General features: G+C 35.5%; 2 protein-coding genes across 4 annotated transcripts in view; one reads left to right on the top strand and one right to left on the bottom strand.

Annotated features, from left to right (window-relative positions):
- Positions 1 to 14480, bottom strand: part of SLCO1A2 (solute carrier organic anion transporter family member 1A2) — a 125789-nt gene that overhangs the window by 59078 nt on the left and 52231 nt on the right. The gene's annotated exons all lie outside the window — the stretch shown is intronic.
- The window catches only part of IAPP (islet amyloid polypeptide), a 96062-nt gene that overhangs the window by 45264 nt on the left and 36318 nt on the right, over positions 1 to 14480 (top strand). For both annotated transcript variants that reach the window (XM_045060767.1, XM_019833865.2), the window contains 2 exons: positions 583 to 733; positions 8363 to 8481. The gene's annotated coding sequence lies outside the window, so the exon portion shown is untranslated. The remainder of the gene's footprint in view (positions 1 to 582; positions 734 to 8362; positions 8482 to 14480) is intronic.

Genomic DNA, 14480 nt, shown 5'->3' on the forward strand with positions numbered 1-14480 from the left:
GAGAGAGAATCCCAAGCAGGCTCTGCACCATTCGTGCAGAGCTTGATGAGGGGCTTAAACTAATGAACCATGAGATCATGACCTGAGCCAAAATCAAGAGTCAGATGCTTAACTGACTGAGCCAGCCAGGTGCCCCCTCAATGCCTTTTTAATTCTCAGTAATAGACTCAGGAGATTTAACTAGTTCCATAATTGGCCATCTCTCAACTTTACATATGTAGACATTGCAATGTATATGTGATAACCAGTAAGACATGAGACTTTGTCATCAAATGAACTGATTTTCAACTGATTCATACATCAATCATTTTTATATTATGTAAACACAGTTTCAGTCACCAAATCTTCACATAGAAAGGTACATATCCAGCTTTCTTATTTAAGTTATATGTAGGAAAAATGTCCAAAGAGAACTGAGCTATATACTCTTAGTTACCACTAAGTGCTTTGTTAGAATGTTTCAACAACCAGATTTTTAAAAGTACAGTCAGAAGTAAACCTTTCAATAATGGAATAAGAAAAAGGGAAAAGACTAGCATTATTATTATTCCTTATTCTCATTATTTCCTTCTATGTGGATAGAATTCACACACAAATCCTCTCTCTGTAACCTCACCTACTCCATGTGAGATGACTGATATGATTGAAAGACTACTTGGGAAAGCCTATTTATTTGGAGGTCAACTGTAAGAAAGTGTGCCAACAGAAGTAAGCCACATTCCCTATCAGCTTGGTAAGTGCTAAAAGTGATGTTTTGGACTCTGTGTGTTATACTTTTCTGTCTTGTTTTTCAATTGACTCAAATTAGGATGGGGGAAATCTGGTATTTATTGATATTTATTGGACACTCTCAAAGGCCCCAACATACAAAGAAAGCATGGAGAAGCAGTTTTCCTAAAAGGCTATGACCAAATTAGAAAAACACAAGATCTATTATTATATACACAATATGATACCATTTTTTGTAAAACTATATATAATTGGAGATAATAAAAAAATATAAACTTTGTACATAATTTTTATATTGTAGGCCCTCTCTAGAAGCTTTATAAATATCAATCCATTTAATTTTCCTAAAACTCTATGACATCAATAATATCATCCCAACTTTAAGGATGTGGAATTAAAGCACAGAGAGGTCAAGTAATGTGTGCAAGGACATATAGCTTGTAAGTGTCAGAGCCAGGATTCAGATCCAAGCAGTATGCCTTTGAGATTATTAACCTAGGCTGCCTCTCCATTAGGGTGTGGGGTGTGTGTGTGTGTGTGTGTGTGTGTGTGTGTTCATTGTGGTATTCATTTAGATAAAATACTGAAAGACCTAAACCAGAATCTTAAAAGCAGTTCTCTCTGGATGGGTTATGGTTGATTTTGTTTTGTTTTTACTTTGAAAATTTCTGTGCTGTTTTCCACAAGAATGGTTATACTTTTTTTATTAAAAAAAATAGAGAAAAAGAACACCCATCTTTAGAATTGATTTTTTTTAATGTAATAAGAATGTAGCACACTTCTACTTCATGTTCATATTGTATTCCTAACTACTTCTATTTTTTCTTATTTCTGTAATTATTTTGCTTTCACTAATATATTTTGTCTCCTTTTCTCTCCCTTCTCTTTGATTATTTGGTATTTATTTTAGCTATTCAGCCCAATGCATTTATAAATTTCCTGACTGAAGCCACTGAAAGAGCTAGAAGGTATCTGGGCTCACTACTTAGCACTTCACACTGGCTGCATGTTGGCACAGGCCATGAAGGTATCCATTCCTATTTCTACTCTGGGATTAGTAAGTAAAACAATTGTTTAAATTATATAAAGGGAACATTTTAGAGGCCTGAATAAATATCAAGAGAGAGGCTCGGGGGCTAGTGTCAGTCACATGAATGTGCACATGACTGGCATCTCCTTCAAGTTACCCCTCAGCTGAATTTGTCAGCATGGTGGCTTGGGTCATTAGACAATTTTAAATTATCTTTATTCATGGCCGTATGCTTTTTTATTTATACTTCTAATGGGCCACTGAATGGGCCACAGGAAGCTTGAGAAGCACTAATGTTAAAATATAACCTAATGAGGAGCATTAAAAAATAGTAATTTTTTTTAGTTGATTTATTTACTTTGAGAGAGAGAAAGAGAGTGGGGAGGAGCAGAGAAAAAGGGAGAAAGAATGCCAAGGAGTATCTGCACCATCAGCACAGAGCCCAGTGTGGTGTTCGATCTCATGAACTGTGAGATCATGACCTGAGCCAAAATCAAGAGTCGGACCCTCAATCGACTAAGTCACCCAGGTGCCCCCCAAAATAATAATGTTATAAATTTCCCATAAGGTTACTTTCATTGGATCATTAAGTTTCATTCATCTAATCAAAAATTTTACCTAGGACCTTATCTTATGGCCTTATTGTTCCAAAATCAATTTTGAAAAGGAATAATAGGTGGAAAATTGAATCTAGATGGTTTTTTTCACACTCAGAGACATATCTGCAAATAATAACTTAAAAGCCATTCTCCTATTTCCTCAATTTGAAAAAAAAGCATTATAAAACTAACTTTTCTGATTTTTAAAAAATTTTTAAACAATCTAAGCATAGAAATTCCTAACATCATATCAGCTTTTTAAATACCTTAAGAAATATAATAAACACAAAAATCTACATTTTCATATGTGATTCCCCACAGCCAAAGACAACATAATGTCATTTTTGAATTTATTTCTTCACAGATCAAACATTTACTCACAATATTAGTTTAAAATTAAGAGTGTACACCTTTTGTTAATATGATGTACATGACAAGAAATTTGCATTCATACTTAATATTACCAAATATTATAATTAAATAAAATTAATAATTGCCTACCAATATCAATTTAAAATTAAACATTTAGGGGCACCTGGGTAGCTCTTGGTTTCAGCTTAGGTCATGATCCTAGGGTTGTGGGATCAAGCCCCATGTTGGGCTCTGCACTGAGTGTGGAGCCTTCTCAAAATTCTCTCTCACTCTCCCTCTGCCCTTCTTCCCCACACATGCTCTCTCCCTCGCTCTAAAACATAAAATAAAAAAATAAAATTAAACATTTAGGTATAATTGTCTACTATTAAATAAGCTTTTTTTAATTTATAAGAATTTTCAAAAGATTATGCATTATCGTGAAGGAGAATAAGAATCTTATATAAGCCAAAAGAGATGGATGAACACTGGTCCAGTCAAGTTCTCACTTGGAAAATATGGAAATAGACATCATATGTATCTATGCACACAAAATACCTAATAAAACAGTTTTACACAGTGATTGACTAAAAGCCAAAATATTGCCAAAGTCCATGGTTCTTAGCCAGAACATATCATAATAGTCAACCTACTGGTCTATCTTTTTACCTATTCCTATGATCTAACACTCCCCACCAGAAATGAATGCTGTTAAAGCAGAGCTTTTATGAACAGTTTCATTTATTGGATCTGCTCCTTTAAGCAGCAGTATTGTTTTAGCAGTGTTTATTTTGGTATAACTTCAAACATAGAGAAAAGCTGCAAGAGTATACAGAATTTCCATATACTTTTTACTCATATTCACCTGTTAGTTACATTTTGCATCATTTGCTTCCACATTCTCTCCCTTCTCTTCTACCCCCCTCTTTCTCTCTCATTCTCTTTGTGTATATGTTCTTCCCTTCCCACTCCCAAGCCGCTTGAATACATTGGAGATACTGTGATCCTTTCTTATTAAAGATATCTGTGTGTATTTCCTAAAAACAAAGATAATCTTAAAGATATTCTTTTATATAACCAGAACACAATTATCAAAGCCTGAGAATTTAACATTAGTTCAATATTCTTATCAAATCCATAGTTTGTATTCAAGTTGCATCAGTTGTCCTAATAAGGTCTTATAACTTTTCTGTTTTAATAATGTAGGATCCAATCCAGCACCATACCCTTCATTTCATTGTCATATCTTAGTTTATTTTGATCAGAAACAGTTATTCAGTTTTTCCTTTTTGTTTCTTTCTTTCTTTCCATTTTTTTTCCCTCTTTTAGTATTTCCTGACCTTGAAATTTTTTTGAGCATAAGTTAGCTGTTTTGTAAAATATTTCTCAAAATGAGTTTGTCTGATGTTTCTTCTTGATTAGGTTCTGGTTACACATTTTAGATAGGAATACCACCGAAGTGATGTGTCCTCCTCAGGGCATATAATCTTGAGGCGCATGATGTCAGCTTGTTGCCATTTTGCAAATGTTAGCTTTGATCACTTGGTGAAAGCATAGCTGCCAGTTTTTCTATATAATTATTATTTTCCTTTTGTAATTCGTAAATAATTTCTGTGGAGATACTTTGAGACCTGTGTAAATATCCTGTTTCTCCTCAGATTTTGATACTCTAGTTTTAGTATCCATTGATGATTTTCTAATCCCTTTATTCCTGTTAAATTTATTAGTAGGCATTCTGATATTAAAAAAAAAGAGCTATCATTTTTCTCTCAATGTTTATTTATTCATTTACTTCAATATGGACTCATGAGTTTTATTTTATTTGATGAGTTATAATCTATTGCCTTCATTATATATATTCATGTTCAAATTTCCCAATAGAAATCCCTTCCAACTGGTTACTCTATTTTTTGGCTATGTCTCCATCATTGTTTGGGCATTTCCTTTTTTTCTAGCTCTTGAAAATATTCTAGGCTCATTTTCATTCTCCCTGGAACAGCTCTTGGGTTAACTTTTTCTCCAAGAAACCCAGTTTCTTTAGGGGAAAATAATATTTACAAACCAAGATAGAAATATATACATATGTACTCCCAGGAAATAGATGTCTATATCAACAAGTAAAGATAGGTAATATAGATATAGGAAAATGTATAGATACTGAACACAGGTTCATACTGATACTTACAATTCCAATCCAAAACATTTTCCATGATGACCAACACTGATCTGTACTGAAATAATCATTTTTTTCTTCTTGGAAAAAATTTATCCTCTCTGTTATTAACTGCAGATAATTTTTTATCTCAAGTTCTTATAACAAGGCATTATTTTTCCTCAATATACTTGACTCCAAAAGCTAATATAATATCATGTCTTTGGATTTATTTGTCAATAAATTCATGTCCTTACTTAGTTCAATAATTTAAAGTAAAACTAAACTTCTAAAATACCTTGCCACTTTTTAAATATTTTCCCCGGATGACGAGTCTCTCTCCTCTCTCTCTCTCTCTCTCTCTCTCTCTCTCTTTTTTTGGTTGCTTTGTTTTTTGCTCATTTATCTGTCTGAGCACTCTGTCCTCTGGCTGATTGCCTCTGTGTTTTCTGAGCTTAAGCAATGGAAAAGTCTTTGTTGTACTTATTTTGTTGTTGTTGTTGTTGTTGTTTTGTTTGTTTTTGTATTTTTTGTATTTGCTTGTTTTCTAATATTTTTTATTTTCTTGTTTGCTTTTTGCTAGAAGTTTAACCTCTGTACTAAGTCCAAGACAAACACATTCTCACTCCATTCAGCAGATACAGACACCAATGGATGGTTTTGCTGTTTAACTCTTTCTCCTTATTAAATGACATTGTCTACACGTATTTATACAAGTATTTGTCTATTCATGTGGGTGTTCTTTGTATGAGGAAGGATATGTGGGCACATTAGAAAAAGCACAGTTGATTGAAATCTGAAGAAGTTTTGAGGTAAGAGGAAGTTAAGAGAATATGTGTGGAATGACTACCACATTCTCAGTAAGGAGAATTAAGTTTGTCAGTAGAAAGCAAATGGGTCAGGGACATGCTGGAAGACCACAGTAGAATGAAACAAGTTAAAAATGGTCACTGTTGAGGTTAAAAACAAAAGGTGAAATGGAAGTGAGTAAAAAGATTGGTGAATAGCACTGATTGCTAGACTGAGTAAGATTTGATGATACAATTTTATAGAAGATCATAAATACCATTGTGTAATTAGTGCCAGAAATATTCAATAGAAATAGAAAAATAGGGAGATAAATAGAAAAATGTGCTTATCTAGAATTTGGAATTGGCAATTTTGATTCAGGAATTGGTTAGGGGAGTAAAGGAAGTTAAGAGGCCAGTAAGTATAGAATTGAAATTATGTACCATAAAGCCAAGCTTGAGTACAGAAGAAAGGGAAGAAGGAAGGAAGAAACACACTGAAACCACAGGGTGGGTCAGGTTATGAGTAATGTGAAACAGATGAAAAGTTGACTAATTTAAAAGGTTAGAGAGTTAGATAAATAAAATATTATTATTAAAGAAAACAATTCAGATGCATTTCCTGGTGCAAGATATCAGAAGAGTACTCAGAAAAACACCACCAAGGTTTGAATGCTTGATACAGGATGTGAAATTTGCTCAAGCTAAGCAAAAATGTTCTCAAATACATCAAAAAATTTTCAAATGCATTGTTTCTAAAAATTTTGGTAAAATTTATAATTAGTATTTGGCAAGGTTATGGATTCTTCCGACATTAAAAAAAATTCTCCTAGCTGACATTTTAAAACAATCTATAACTATTTCCCCTTTCCTTTCCTGATGCACCCCTTACATATAAAGGTTTTTTTAAGGTTTAATAATTGACAAGGGTTAAGTTAGCATGCTTCTATAATGTCTCTTAGAACCTTAGAAAAGTGATAGCCTACAATAAGTGAAATAGACATTCCAGAACTTCTATGGAGATGGTAGGAGAAGGGATCAAAAAGCTCAAAGAAGCAAGCATGCTAAAGTAGATATGTCACATAAGGCCAAAAACCCCACCAGTCAGCTGTGTTACACAGGAGACTCCAAAGGATATTGTATTTGCCCAAGCATTATGGAATTCATTGGTAAGCATTTTTTGAGAAATTCAGAGATGATTACCTGGGATAACATTAAGAGATGCTATTATAGAATATTGGTCTCTAAGAACAAAGAGGATGATAAAATCATAAAACAGTAGAGGCCAAGTGGTAGCATTTAAATATCAGAAGCAAAGTTGGTACAACTTTAAGTAGTGTCAACATTGGAGTAGTAATCAGTGGGATTTGAACTGCAGAAAGTTATGGGGATGGTTAACAGAACATGGCAACCATAGGTGCAAGATAGATGGTAACCAACATGAATGTTACTCAACCTGCACAATCAAAAAAAATCAAGGATAGATTCTACGGAGGTTGAAAGCAGCCATCCCTAAGAAAATGTTATAGTATCTTGTTCACTTTCCCCAAATGAGCCATTTTTCAGACTGGAAACTATTGATTGAAGGTGAGGCCAGGTCCCCAAGAGGAAAAGATTGTGACATCTCAAGACATATATATGGTTTCCTCCAGTCCTTCCTAAATGAGCTACTTAAACATTTATTAGAGTATTCTTATGTTGGGGAAAAGGATATACTCAAGTACTTCAGGGACTAGTATGTAGGATCTGAATTGACATTGATACCTAGAGACCATAATAGTCATTACAGGCTTCTTGTTAGTTTGGGGCCACATGTGGGCAGACAATAAATGGAGTTCTAGTCCAGGTCTAGCTTGCAGTGGGTCCACAGAGACACTCATGACCATGTTTTTTTTGATCACCAATAATTAGAATGGATATTCTTGGTAAATGGTAGAACCCCCACATTTGTTCCTTGGCTTATGGGGTAAGATCTATCATAGTGATCTGTGGAGAACAGCAGAAATTAATGCCACCTTAAAAGACCAAAAGTGCAGGATTCCTTTCCTATGCTCCATTTACACACTGCTCTTGTCCCTGCAATAAATAGACAAATTCTGGAGAATGACAATAGATCATCACAAACTCAAACTATCAGTAATCCCATTTACAGCTGCCGTGAAAGTGTGTTATTCTTTCTAGGGAAGATTAACATGGTCTCAGGTACATGTTATACATGTATATTATGCAACCATTCATCTGTAAAATATATTCTTTTCTATCTTTATCAGAAAAAAAGAACCAGAAGTTGCTCATATTTGTGTGGGAGAAAAAATGATTTGCATTTACATTCACATTTACAGAGATAGCTGTAATGGGAAAAGACGATGTGTGGAGGTAATGGCAAGCTCTGGTATGAGAATCACAATAGAGACACTCCCGCCCCTCAGTTTCTTAGGATATTTATTTATTTTTAAAAATTTTTAATGTTTATTTATTTTGAGAGAGGGAGGGAGAGAACAAGCAGGGGAGAGGCAGAGATAGAGGGAGACATAGAATCCAAAGCAGGATCAAGGCTCTGAGCTGTTAACGCAGAGCCTGGTGCGTAGGACTCAACCTCACAAACTGTGAGATCATGACCTGAGCTGAGGTTGATGCTTAACTGACCGAGCCACCCAGGTGCACTGATCCCCCTGTGTTTCTAAAGCAAGGCCTTGCTCTCTGCAACTACCAGGCCCTGAAAATGAAAGAGCGACTGACTGCCTAGAACACATCAAGTGACCGTGTGACCAGAGACACCCATGATCCCATGATGAGCTGGATTCTGTCAGACTCACCAAGCTACGGACTGAGGTAAGAGCCAAGCAATCAATCAAGATAAAAGTAATGCCTTTGTTATCAGGCACAAGCAAGTTCAGAGGGCATGCGCAAGCAGATAGACCATACTCCATGTCATCTATTAGTATTGCACGTACATCTCTCCATCAGATCATATCTACACTATCAGCAACGTCCCTTAGTATCAGCTGAGAGAGGAGACAAAAAATATGAGCTTGAGACAAAAAATAAATAGATGGGTGAGCTCAATATGTGAATTTGATGCAGTTGTCCCTAAAGAACAATTAGTATATAAGGTTTTCCCCCTGGGGACCTGCCTTAATGGCCAAGACATCTTCAATGGAAAGAATTTTATTTTACAATCATAGATTACTGGGCTCTAAATAATTCCTTTGAATTCTGCTTGGAAACACACCATTGTCTGAGCACATCTCTCTTTTGTAGTGCCTATTATCAATTCCAGTTAGCAACAACCAGCTCATGCTATCATTTCTGCCACAAAAACCTCCTTGCCTGTGCCACAAGTTCATTAGGTACTTTTTTTCATTTTCTAGACTATTGCAGGCAAACTGACCAAATGGTTTACCACCATGTAACATGAGTCACCATTTTCCTAAATCATATTATAGGTTTTTGCCATCTGATTCGAAAACCAGTGATGCATACTTCATGTTTTTGTTACAGAATAACCCTATTTCTAGTGCCAGTTTCTGTATGTATACAGTTTTGTGCAATAATGCCACATAACAACCTCAAAAACCTCAGTGGCATCAAAACAAGAACTATTTTCACATTTATAGCTCTGTTGTTTGGCTGTGGACAAAGGCACATGTTTGGTTGGACATAGGCAGTACTTAGCTGAGACAGGCTGGAGCCTAGGCTTCTGTCATGGTTTATTTCTATTCCACATATTTTCGCTTAGAAATACAGGTTACCTGAAAGCATATTCTTCTTTTATTTATTTGTTTATTTTTTTAAATTTTACATCCAAACTAGTTAGCATATAGTGCAACAATGATTTCAGGAGTAGATTCCTTAATGCCTCTTACCCATTTAGCCCATCCCCCTTCCCACAACACCTCCTGTAACCCTATTGTTTGTTCTCCATATTTAAGAGTCTCTTATGTTTTGTTCCCCTCCCTGTTTCTTTATTATTTTTGTTTCCCTTCCCTTATGTTCATCTGTTTTGTATCATAACGTTCTCATATGAGTGAAGTCGTATGACATTTGTCTTTCTCTGACTGACTAAATTCACTTAGCATAATACCCTCCAGTTCCATCCATGTAGTTGCAAATGGCAAGATTTCATTCTTTTTGATTTCTGAGTAATACTCCATTGTGTGTGTGTGTGTGTGTGTGTGTGTGTGTGTGTGTGTGTATACACCACATCTTATTTATCCATCCAGCCATCGATGGACATTTGGGCTTTTTCCATATTTTGACTATTGTTGACAGTGCTGCTATAAATATTGGGGTGCATGTGTCCCTTTGAAACAGCATAACTATATCCCTTGGATAAATACCTAGTAGTGCAATTGCTGGGTCATAGGGCAGTTTTATTTTTAAGCATATTCTTCTCACATTAGATGACAAGAGTGCAAGTGAAGCAAGTAGAAGATGCTATTGCAGTGTTCCTTAGTGCTTTGTGCTAAACCTACACAGTATACTCTGCTTGTATTCTACTGGCCAGAGCATGCCAAATGGCCAAGTCGGTGATGGGGGACAGGGATCAGAGTATATTCACCCATAGCCAGAGGATCTGAAAAGTCATAGGGTCCTGTCAGATCCATATTCTCTTCTATACTCACCCTATGCTCCAGCTATCTGTATCTGCTACTTACTTTTTCAAACTCACCTACCACTATGTTCTTCCATCTTAATAGAAAATTTTTCTGCTTTCTCTGCCAATTCCTCTTATTCTTCAAGGTCAAACTCCCAAAGTACCATTCTTTGAAGTCTCCCCCATCCCATCTTCATCAATATTTACTTTCATACAATTTTTTTTGTTTTTCACTGAATCAGTTTCTGCATTATAAAACACATAGGTATGTGTATCTCCAGGCAGATTACAATCTCTTTAAAGGAAGATACAACATTTTACTCATAAAAAAGAGCTTCTTGTACAAAAAGCCTTCCCAGACTATGTGTCACTTATTTAGTGAACAGGTTAAAGGTGTAGTGAGATGCTAATAGCCCAGCCAAAAGAGGGCCAGTCTGGGCCTGGAACAGCCAGAGTCCCTAAGACTGTCACCTCTAGCTGGGAGCAGCCACTTTTGTTTGTACCGATATGCAATACAAATAGTTATTTTTTATGTGTGCTATAGAAAAAGCTCTAAAGCACCTAGACAAGTGTTGCTCTGTTAATAAATAGGTCATAAGTACTCACTGAATAACAAACTGTAAATCCTTTCTATAAATTAAATAGCACTTTAAAATCATGTATTTTGAAACAAACATTCTAAGTTCAAAATACTACAGATCAGTAGTATTTTTTCTTGGAGCTTAAGATGCATAAATTAAATAAGCTGTCATGGGATTTCTTAAATATGATGTTAATACACATAACAAATATGATTGTGCAACTTATAGAAAAAGTACATGCTTGAATACCATTTAAAAAGGCACTATTAACTAAGTATTTTTCTTTATTAAATATTTTGAAGTCAACCAATAGGAATAAGTCAGATAATAATAAATAGAATTTGCCTAAGAAAAATTGTTCAGCACAATTTTCTGGTTAGGAGAGAATTATATTTCCTTGGGGCTAATGAAAACATGCCAAGGTGAGTTACGATATAAACTAATTTCTGTGTGTCCATTTTATCTATATCTGAATGTTGGCTGATCTGATTTTCCCTCCTACAAGGCCAGAAATCTGAAAATATGATACAAGCTAAAGAATGGGCTGTCTCATCTCTTATGTCTGAAACTATGGAGCTGTCTCTGCATCTTACTTGTATTCGCGCCACTCATACCAATGCAGACGAGATAGATAAAAATATGAGGAACTTCTCTTAGTTTAGAGATCTGCCACCATGGTAGAGGAGACTGTTAAAAAGATTTATAAGTAAAGCTTTATTTAATCCCATCTGTTTCCCTTCTAACTAGTCCTTGAATCAATTCCATTTTATTTCCTTTGCCACCACCTTTGTCCAATTTGCCATCTTGTCTAATGTTCTCTATGCTAGCATTTTTTTTATTAAGGGAAACAATTATTTCTCCTTTACTTGATTATATAGCTCTCCCCATCCTGCTTTGTACAGATTTGGTTAGTAAACATATATACCTAATACATACAGAACACTCTTCTAGATGCATGTAGCTTTAGAAAATGCAGTTTCTGGGGCGCCTGGGTGGCGCAGTCGGTTAAGCATCCGACTTCAGCCAGGTCACGATCTCGCGGTCCGGGAGTTCGAGCCCCGCGTCAGGCTCTGGGCTGATGGCTCGGAGCCTGGAGCCTGTTTCTGATTCTGTGTCTCCCTCTCTCTCTGTCCCTACCCCGTTCATGCTCTGTCTCTCTCTGTCCCCAAAATAAATAAACGTTGAAAAAAAATTTTAAAAAGAAAATGCAGTTTCTATCTACATGAGGCCTATGGCTTATTAAATAAAATATCTATAGCAGTAACTATAATGTAAAGTTATGTCATGCCAATGCATAGACTAAGGAACAAGAATGTAAGTTCTGGAGCCAGACTGATTCCAATCCTGACTCACAACTGTCTAGCTACATGACCTTGGAAAAATTATCCAACTTATTTCCTCATCAATGAAATGTACTCAGTAAGAGTACCTACCTTGAAGGTTTGTTTTGAGAATCAAATGAGTTACTATGTGCAGAGATCCAAGCATCATTCCTGGATTGCAAAAAGTACTAAACAAAATATTAGTTACTATTATTACAGGAGAAAAAGATCACTTTTAGGGAATCACAGAAAGTTTCATGATTTAGGCAGCACTCAAACTGAACTTGAAAGGTAGAGGTTAGGCATTCTTGACAGGAAAGTGAAAAAGCAAGTCTGTTATGAAATAAGCAGGCTCCTTCAAGAAGCTCTTCATTCCCCACAGGCATACAGAAAATGGGGTAAATACCTTAATGTGGGCAACTGGTAATTAGTGAGACTATATGATCTATGATTGCTTCTTTTCTGGCTCCTTCCCTCTCCTGCTATTTCTAACAGGATGATGATTTCTCTATGTGTAAAAAGACAAGGATGGATTAGATGATTATATTAATTTCCTGAATAGGAAACCAAATTCATTATGAGATTACTTGAAAGTCATGTACTAGATATTTGCAGGGGAGAGCCATCACTTGCCTGGCTCCCAAAGCAGTCCCTTACCTACAGGCCTTTAGTTTCTCCCCAACATTGTCCTCCTAAGGCCCCAACACACATGTACATGTGCACACACATACACACATACACGCATATCCACGCACACATCTTATTTTGCATCTATACACAGGTAGATAAATGTACATTCTAATGTGAACACCTAGAGGTAATGACTCCAGTTTTGTCTCTATTAACTGAAAGTAATGACTGGTTTCAAACCAAACAGAAGAAAAAAGTAGCCCTGTAGTCTGCTGTTACAGGCATTTTTTTTTAAGTAGGAAGAACCATAAAGAAGTTCATGCAAACCAGGTGTAGCTAACCTTATTGGGCATGAAGGAGAAAGTAGAGCTGATGAAAGTCTGGTCTGTATCCCCAAAAAGAAGTGAATAAGTCAGGCACAAAAACCATTGCTTAACACTAGAGGAAGCTGAATAAAAATACTTTTGAAAAGTCACTTAGGACATATTCACACTAGCTGCCTGCATTTTAAGTTAGTAGATTCTTGCCAACTTTGTTGTTTATTTGAAACTACATGGAATTGACATCAGTATCCCAAGCGGTCAAAGTATTATCTCCAGTTAGCCAACCAAATTTTTAAACAGACCCCTTAATGATATCATTTAGGATAGATACATGTGTTAAAATATGACTTGAAATACATTTGAGTTTATCTGTATCATCTGAATTGCTTGCAAATTTAGCTATGTTACACAAAGAGCTTTGATTAATATAAAGAAAGAAATGTGATGTAAGTTGACTGTAGCTCAAAGACTTCATTTTCCTAAAGTTTTTCACAAAAAGGTCATCAGTTGTGATTCATCAATCACTGGCTAATGAAACCAGATAATATTTTACCTTCATTACTCACCAGGCCATGATTCTGAGTTTGTGGAAATGTGACTGTCTTCAAATTCATCATATAATGGCAAAAACATTCTTGGTTAGCAGAATAGCTAATATATGTAACTTACTAATGTATATTTTGTTTAAAATATCATTGGACCTACCAATATAGAAAATGTTTAATTAAGCATCTTTTGGTGGTCTGTTAACTCTTTTCTTTGGGCTGGGCCAGAATAAATGGTTGTCTATATGATGGGATTTTAAGTAAACTAATTCCAAAATATCACTCTCAAAAGGTTAAAAATTTCCTATATTCCTTTATAAGATATTACAGTTTCTGTTAAAAATGTAGTTCCATGAATAAAAGAGACTCAGTAAATATGTGTAGATTGGATAATAGTATATTAGCCACTATCAGGTTCCCTTATGCACAGTGAAATATTTGGTCAATAGATACAGCTAATCACTTCTGAAGTTGTACCTCATGCCTCCAGTTAAGCTAAAACACCTATATATACTGTAAAAAATCCACACATATGTGCCACGTACCCATGTGATATACACCTGTCATCTTGAAAATCAAATTGTCATTGTCATTTATTTTTCCTTCCTTAGTCTGTATGAGAGATGACAGGCTACATCAAGGACTGACGTCTTTTTTTTTAAATTTTTTTAATCTTTATTTATTTTTGAGAGAGAGACAGTGTGTGAGCAGGGAAGGAACAGAGAGACACACACACACAGAATGCGAAGCAGGCTCCAGGCTCCGAGCTGTCAACACAGAGCCCAATGTGGAGCTCGAACTCACTGAGCTGTGAGATCATGATCTGAGCCAAA

The sequence above is a fragment of the Felis catus genome, chromosome B4 (assembly GCF_018350175.1).
Source record: "Felis catus isolate Fca126 chromosome B4, F.catus_Fca126_mat1.0, whole genome shotgun sequence".
NCBI lineage: Eukaryota > Metazoa > Chordata > Mammalia > Carnivora > Felidae > Felis > Felis catus.